Below are 7931 nucleotides of genomic sequence, written 5' to 3' on the forward strand. Positions count from 1 at the left end.
ATGGGGGACTTTTGGGATAGCATTGGAAATGTAATTGAGGAAAAGATGTAATTAAAAAAAAAGGGAAAGGAGGATAAATGGGAGGGCTTAAAGGGGGGAAAGGAAGGGAGAAATTATGTAATTATATTATAATCTTAAAAAGTAAAAGAAGTAGAATAAACAACTAATAGAAAATAATTTTAAAACAAATATGTTTTTAAAGGATTCATATGGCATAACTTGTTTTCTAACATTGTATAGAATTAAATTAGAATTCAATAATAAATATACATGGAAAAATCCATAAATGTTTATAAGTTAAACAATACTCTTAAATACCTTGTCAAAAGAATGTCGAACATGATCTAGAAAAGAAATAAGTTAGTCTTTGGGAGCTTGTGAAACAGGTCAATAGGTACAGGCATGTGGCGCCCATCCTGGTTGCTGGAGTTCAACTCCTGGGCTCTAAGCGGTGAAAGGAGAGAACCCAGCTTTGCACTTTTCCTCCAACTTCAACAGGTTGTGCATTCTTACAAGACAAATAAATGCTGAAGATACTGTTATAAAATATGTCTGTTTTTCTAGGTTAGTGTATAAACTCAGTCTCAATTGAAATTGCACAAGCTTTAAAAAATACAAATTGAAAATCTAATTTAAAGTGTATACAGAAATACCCGAGACAACCAAGACTTTTCAATAGAAAAAAAGCAGGATATCCAGGCTTACCGCAAATCTACATTGATCCAGACTATAAGGCTCTGAAATATTAGCATACATATAAATCTCTGCAAGAGGATGGGGAATACAGATGTAAAGAAATACAGTAAAGCATTTCCAAGTAATAAGGGCAAGGCATTTTAATTCAAAAATTGTACTTTAAAATTTTTATGTTCGATAATTTCCTTTTTACTGTGAAGCTGTCATAGTTCTCTCTGGACATTAGACACCAGATACATCAGTGACTCACAAATACATTATTTTCTATCCCGTGGGTCTTTTTCCTTTCTCCCTAGTGACCTCTGAGGCATGAAATTTTATTAATTTTATAAAGTTCAATTTATTTCTTCTTCAGTTAAATTTGCCTTAAGTGTTATATCTAAGAAGTGATTGGTCTAACCAATGTCATGCAGACGTCAAATCATCCCCAAACTAATGATAAACTAATGATAAACTAATAATAAACTAATGATAAACTCACTGACTCCTCATGGCAGACCATTGGAAATCAGTTCCTCAAAGGTGAAGGCTTTGTCTCCTGGCTGCCAGTTCTGCCCCATTGGTCTACACTTTACTCCCTTAGCATAGCCTTTTAGTATATTTTACTTCAAGCCTTGATATTCATGTGCATATGTATATTTGTGTTCATGAATTCTAAACGAATGTAGACACTTGAGGAGGCTGGGAGAGGGCATCGGATCCCCTGAAGCTGGTGTTTCTGGAGGATGTGAGGCCACCAGACATGGGTTCTGGGAACTGAACCTAGGTCACTGCTGAGCCGTCTCTCCAGCCCCGTGTAGTGCAATCCTGATGATTGTAGACTTTGATTTGTAGAAGATCTTTTAAATGGGGAGAAGTTAGTTCTCCAACTCTGTTCTTTCTCAAGTTTTAATCACGTTAACGTTCTCCAAACAAAATTATCACCAACTGTGTAAACTTAACGCAAACAAAAATGATAAACTTCAGTTCATTCAGAAAACAACACATGTACCGACACAGAGCTGGAGTTTCACAACAAATCAATACAACTGAGAAAAGATGTCTCTCTTCTCCACAGTCAAAGTGTACTTTATTGGAGCTCTCAGCTACTCTATCTCAAAACTGATGAAACAATCAACATAAATTTTTATAGACATAGAAGAAAAAGAAAATGAAATGTTAAAGAATGATAAAAAGGTACATTTTTTTAAAAAAAACCTAAGTTTTCCTGTTACTTATAAACCTTTTAAAATGGCAGAGTAAACATGAATCATTCCTTCAAAGGTATACGGAGTTTGCAGTGATAGAATATTTTCTAATATCGAAAGCAAATGTAAACTATTTTTATAATTTTAAAAAGGCACACAGTACATTCTATCATCACAGCAGAATTAAGTTATGAATCAGTAACAGAAAGATAGGCAGAAGATATCCATTTATTTGAGAACCAAATATCATACTTCTAAATAACTCGTGGCTGGAAGGGAAAATTCTCAGGAAATTTTAGTTTGAATTGAATAAAAATGAAACAGGTCAAACTTTGTGTGCTGCTGAAGCTGGGCGTAAGAAAACCATGCTACACTGATGTTGTTTGAGACTAGAGGGCTATGAAACAAGTCAAACTTTGTGTGCTGCTGAAGCTGGGCGTAAGAAAACCATGCTACACTGATGTTGTTTGAGACTAGAGGGCTGAGGCAAAGTTAGTGTCCCTCCTCCTTCTCATCTTCAGAAGCTTGATGATAATGATAAAGCCAATGTAGGCAGACCCAGTTGGATTGTATGTACTAAAAGCTCATTCCTCTTTATTACTAAGTAATACTCCACAGAACAGAACTATTCCATATATTCTAAATTGGATTGCTTTTCTTATTGTTATATTTTGAGAGTATTAAAGATTTTCACTAAGATTCTGATATAATAATCCTGGACACTTCCATCTAAATTAGAGAGTCGTATGACAGTGGAAGGAATGCCGAGGCAGTGAGAAGAAGAGGTAAGGTCTCTGTAGCATCCTCCTTGACTTCATCACGCAGTTGTGAGAATGGTGATTCCGTGACTTCAGTCACATGGTTATGAGAATGGTGGTTCATTTTGTTTTTACATATTAAAACGTTTATTAGAAAAGAAGCAGTATGTGGCAACATGTAGGAAATATCTATTTATTTCAGGTTTTTTTGAGCACTTACCATATTCGTTGGTGCTGGTACCGATAGCCCTTTATTCATTTATTAATACTGAGATTTTAGCTTTGAGAACAGAAGCCAAGGTGATTAAATTTAAACTATTAAAGTGAAGATTGTCAGGGATATTTCCAGAGGCAATAGCGAACTGAGTGCATTTTCCCCAGACATTATTTCGTCTGCACAGCTTCTTTTGTGAAATGTCAGCAGTTCTGACGACTTCACCTTGCCCCTGTGAAGCAGAAATGATTTGTCCTGTTGCTTATCCTGAGCTCCTGGTTTGAGGGCAGCAGTAGATGATGCTTTTCCCAGAGAAGACAGCACCGGGAAATGAGAGGTAAGCGACAGAGCTTTGGGTTCTGAGCTCTGAGGTCTCACAGATCTCTATAGAATCAGAAGGCCCTGAGTAAGTTTGGATTTGAACACAGAAGAGGCTGGGAAGCCCTGTAATGACATATAATGGGATGTGTGCACCAACAAGGAGCTGAAGAGTCAAGTGCAGCTAATGAAGGATAAGTTCATCATGTCTCTTTTGGAATGGATAATGTCAGGCAGAAAGATTGATTTCCATTTCCACAGTCAGTGTCCAGCGAACACAGTACATAATACATAGAGGATGATATTTTAGTGAGCCAGGGAAAAGCGGGTTTGGCCTGAGGTGTTATGGTTCTTTGAAAGAGAAAGAGAGGTTCCTACATGGCTGTAAGGAGTCTGGGGAAAGGATGGGTTGAGGTCCATCGGAGAACTGGTCATTAACTGAATGTGCAGTGAAATTATAAACTTCTGAGAGAAAGTTGGGCTGTGCATTTCTTCCTAGCCACCTCCGTGCTAGCAATCTTGAAATATACAGTGAGCGGGCAGCAAGCATAAGAAAGAGAGAATGGAAAGGTGGGAGCCAGAGAGGAGGGGGAAGGGATTGAAAACCATGCAGGGGGAGGGGAGAATGTGGCAGCAGGATGAACAATGCAAGAATGTCAGCCCTCAGGATTCCTTCCTTCCTCCCCAAGGCCAGAGCCCAGGACTTCCCTCCTGGGATTTAAGAGAACAGGCTGGGACAGAAGAAGCCTAGAATACCTATTCTTTGAGTGAGAAACAATGGCCTCCAAATCTGGGCTCCTGGTACAGTGAGTTATTTGTTATATCCATCTATGTTCTGGCCGTTTTCTGATATGAATGCTTTCAAATGATTCTGGATCTCTTCTCATTACTGGAATGTAGGCCCCTGAAGGTGGGGATACAGACTGTAATGGTACTTTTTAATAATTAACTACCATCGATTTGTTAGCCAAAGGTCATCCCTTCCTACATTTGAGAATCTCAAACTCCTGGCACCTGAGAAGAGAAGTAAAAAATCGTTCACAAATTATTGATACACTATAAGACCCTGCACGTCTCACCCTGTACATGGAGGCCATGCAAGATCTGAGCTCAATGCTAGATGCTCCCACTTTAAGGGTAAGGTCCTCAGCACCTCTCCAGGTTGCCATGCCATCCATGCCTGCAGGGTTTCTGGTCTTGGAGTTTGGAGGGGTTATTTACCATGGAGGATGCGTGATAAGGGGGTACCATGGGGGAAAGAAACAGTTAATTGAATGATCGGATCTGTGTTTTCTTTCCCTGACATTTTGTTGGGTAAATATTTTTCACTTTTGTCTCCTTAAACATGCTCAGGAAGAGGTTTTATTCCCTAGAGAATACATTGATTACCAGGTGAAGTTGGTTCTACAGCCGGAGAAAGCTGCAGAAATTTAATTTGCTGGTGAGCAGTACCTGACTTCCTATCTGCAGGCTCCTTTCCTTTGATGTGTAGTGCAAGGACATGGAATGGACCTCATTAGACTCAGAACTGGGGAATGCAGCTTGCACAATGAGGTTGAAATACTGGTTCCAAAACCACCAAAACTTTGTCTACCCCAGCACTTGCTGGTGTTTGCTGCGGAAACCTTCCTTAGGCTCTAAGCCCATAGACAAGCCTGGTAAAGAACGACATCACGAATGACTTGCACTGGCTCATTCCGACCTGTCCCGGGGAAGGGCTGCTGCACCTATTGAGATGAGTTCCAAAAGAAGACTTCTACTTTTTCCTTTTTTTTTTTAATTGAAAAATATCAGTTAGCATACACAATAAGTCTTCAGGACAACTCGATACATGAATATCATAGTCTTTGCATACACTCACCCCCTTCCTAGTTCCTTATCCCCCCTCTTCCTTGCCACTGGGGCCTCTCCTCCCCTTAATTAGTTCTCTTTTACTTTTATAAGTCCAGCTAGCTCTTTGTGGAAGTAATTAACTGTCTACCATTCTGTGTCTTGCTTGTATCTAAGATAAATCTCCAGTGCTGGTATTTTAAAATCAGTACAATAGAGTTCACCCCTGAACCCCAGAGTGAAGTGCTTTAATGTCACCAAGCCTTGTCCAAAGCACCGAGAAACAAATGTGACTGGCATTTGAATTGCATCGTTATCAGGATCTTGTCCTTTTATTTCTGGAGCTTCTTTTGTGTGGCTTGTGTTTCAAGTTGCCTGTTACATTCAGTTAATTTTTAAATGCCTTGTTGAGCTTGTGAAACGACTGCCCCTCACAGAGGGCTTTTGTGTACAGTTATTAAGTTCTCCATTAATCAGCTCTTTATTACCCCAAGGAGCAGAGAATTAGGGAATAAGCCAAAATATATTTTGTATGTGCAAAATGATCCCGCAGAATAAATCTATGCTCTACAATGCATTTACAGAGCTCTCTTCTGGAGTTGGAGTGATACCCGTTTCATCATTATGAATGGATGCTGGATTTCTGTATCTGCTGAGATGATGATATGGTTTTCCTTCCATTTATGTAATTGTGGAGAATTAAGTTGATTGATTTTAAAGTGTTAACCCCATTTCTTTTATTCATAGAACAAATACAACATGATTGTGATGCATTACTCAGCTCCCATATTGCTTCATTCCTTGTCAGTGTCTGCTGTTAGGTGATGCTCTGAACAAATAAATAAAGTTCCTCCATTTTTATTCTCTGAAGAAGTGATTAAAATAAGACTAGTGTTTTAATGTTGGTTGTCTGGTAGAAAGATGAAATTAACACATACTACTTTCCCTGGTATCCATATGATGTGTGTTAGAGACCAGGGAGTGGAGGCATGCGGAAACCATCAATAGTTCCCAATTCTGTCTTTTGCTTTCACACACATAAGACCTACTATAAAGCTTAATTTGTAAATTAGGCACAGTAGGAGATGAACAAGAATAATCAATAGAACAATCATAGTATACTGTGATAATAGTCACATGAACATAGTCTTCCTGTCAAAGTATTATAGTGTATTAACATTTCAGTTGATAGAAATTATCTTCTGGAACTTTGGGGGGTTATCTGCATTTGTGGTGTCATTAATCCTCTTGCTTGGGGACATTTTTCAAGTATGGTGAGAGATCCATGAGCATAAGCACCGAAACACCCCAGCAATCCATCTGATGGCTAGTAGGTGACTGCTGAGGCAGTGGCATATACAGTGTAGATATGTTGTTCAAGGGATGGGTGGGCTTGGGTAGGAGAGCAAGGGATTACATCATGATGCTCAGAATGGTGCTCAGTTTAAAACCTAGGAATTGTTTGTTGCTGGAACTTTTTTTTTTCTGATGATTTGAACCATGATTGAGTGAAACCACAGACAGTAAAAGTGTAGGTAAGGGATTGCGGGGAGCAGGTATTGAAATAATTTGATTACTTTATTCCATCAGATTACTCAGATTCCTGGTGTTTTGCTAGGTTTGTTTTGTGAATTCTTTGTTTTAGGTTTAAAATTTAAAGCACTGCTATAAAATTATCTGAATACCTTGTTTTTTCATCTCCATAAGATTCCGGGGCTGATGAGATGACTCAGCAGGTTGAGGTATTCTCTGTGCAAGCCTGGAGTCTTGAGGTTGATCACTGAAGCATGCATAAGGTGGGAGGAGAGAACCAGATCCACAGACTGGTCCTTCACCGCCACACATGCTTCTCCTTCACATGCGTGTACAATCTCCCTCTGTCATGCATGTACAGATTCTCCCATCCTCCACTCACATGCAAACATACATACACATTAAAACGTTAAAGATGTTTCTTGTACTTTTGGTTTTTTTGTTCAATCTAATTAGCAACTTATTAAGTGTTATTAGTTTTTCTAAAGAACATTTGTTTTCTAGTTGTTTAAATCTTTGCATTTATCTTTTCTCATTTCTTTAGGTTTCTATTTCTGCTTTATATTTTATATATAACTTATTGGGTATATATATAACTTATTGGGTCCAGTTTACAAATGCACAATTAATTGATTTTAATTTACTTTTCTAACATATATATCTAAGGCTTTAAAGTTTCTTATAATTACAGTTGAATTACATATAATGACTTTTATAGTCCCTATTTTTATTGTAATGCAAATAGGTGACTTTCTAGTTTTCATTAAATTTTCTTTTCTATCCATTGAGTTTTAGGAATATCTTTCTTGAGGTTGGAGATGTGGCTCAGCAGTTATGAGCACATCTCCTCTTGCGGAAGACCTGAGCTTGGTTAAACTCATACTGGGTGGTGGATAAACATCTGTAACTACAGTACCAGGGCATTTGACACCCTCTTCTGGTTTTCATTGGCATGGTACTTATAAGTACATATCTATGTACTTATAAGCACGTATCACATGCACACATAATTCACCATAAACATTTTAAAAATGTAAAACTAAAGTGCGTATTATTTAGACCAAAAGCCTATGATGAAAACTTGTCCTTTAAGCCCATAATGGCCACACCAGCTTCTTTTTGCCTTTCGTATCTTTTTTTTCCTTTCTGTTTCTTTTCTTTTCTTTTCTTTTCTTTTCTTTTCTTTTCTTTTCTTTTCTTTTCTTTTCTTTTCTTTTCTTTTCTTTTCTTTTCTTCCCTTCTCTTCCCTTCTCTTCCCTTCTCTTCTTCCCTTCTCTTTCCCTTCTCTTTCCCTTCTCTTTCCCTTCTCTCTTTCCCTTCTCTCTTTCCCTTCTCTCTTTCCCTTCTCTCTTTCCCTTCTCTCTTTCCCTTCTCTCTTTCCCTTCTCTCTTTCCC

At 38.2% G+C, this 7931-nt stretch overlaps 1 long non-coding RNA gene across 1 annotated transcript in view; it reads left to right on the plus strand.

Annotated features, from left to right (window-relative positions):
* The first annotated feature begins 4175 nt into the window (after positions 1–4175).
* The window catches only part of LOC110303828, an 8593-nt gene continuing 4837 nt past the window's right edge, over positions 4176–7931 (plus strand). The window contains exon 1 of the long non-coding RNA XR_002378961.2: positions 4176–4310. This is a non-coding gene — a long non-coding RNA (uncharacterized LOC110303828). The remainder of the gene's footprint in view (positions 4311–7931) is intronic.

This window comes from Mus caroli, chromosome 1 (genome assembly GCF_900094665.2).
Source record: "Mus caroli chromosome 1, CAROLI_EIJ_v1.1, whole genome shotgun sequence".
Classification (NCBI taxonomy): Eukaryota; Metazoa; Chordata; class Mammalia; order Rodentia; family Muridae; genus Mus; species Mus caroli.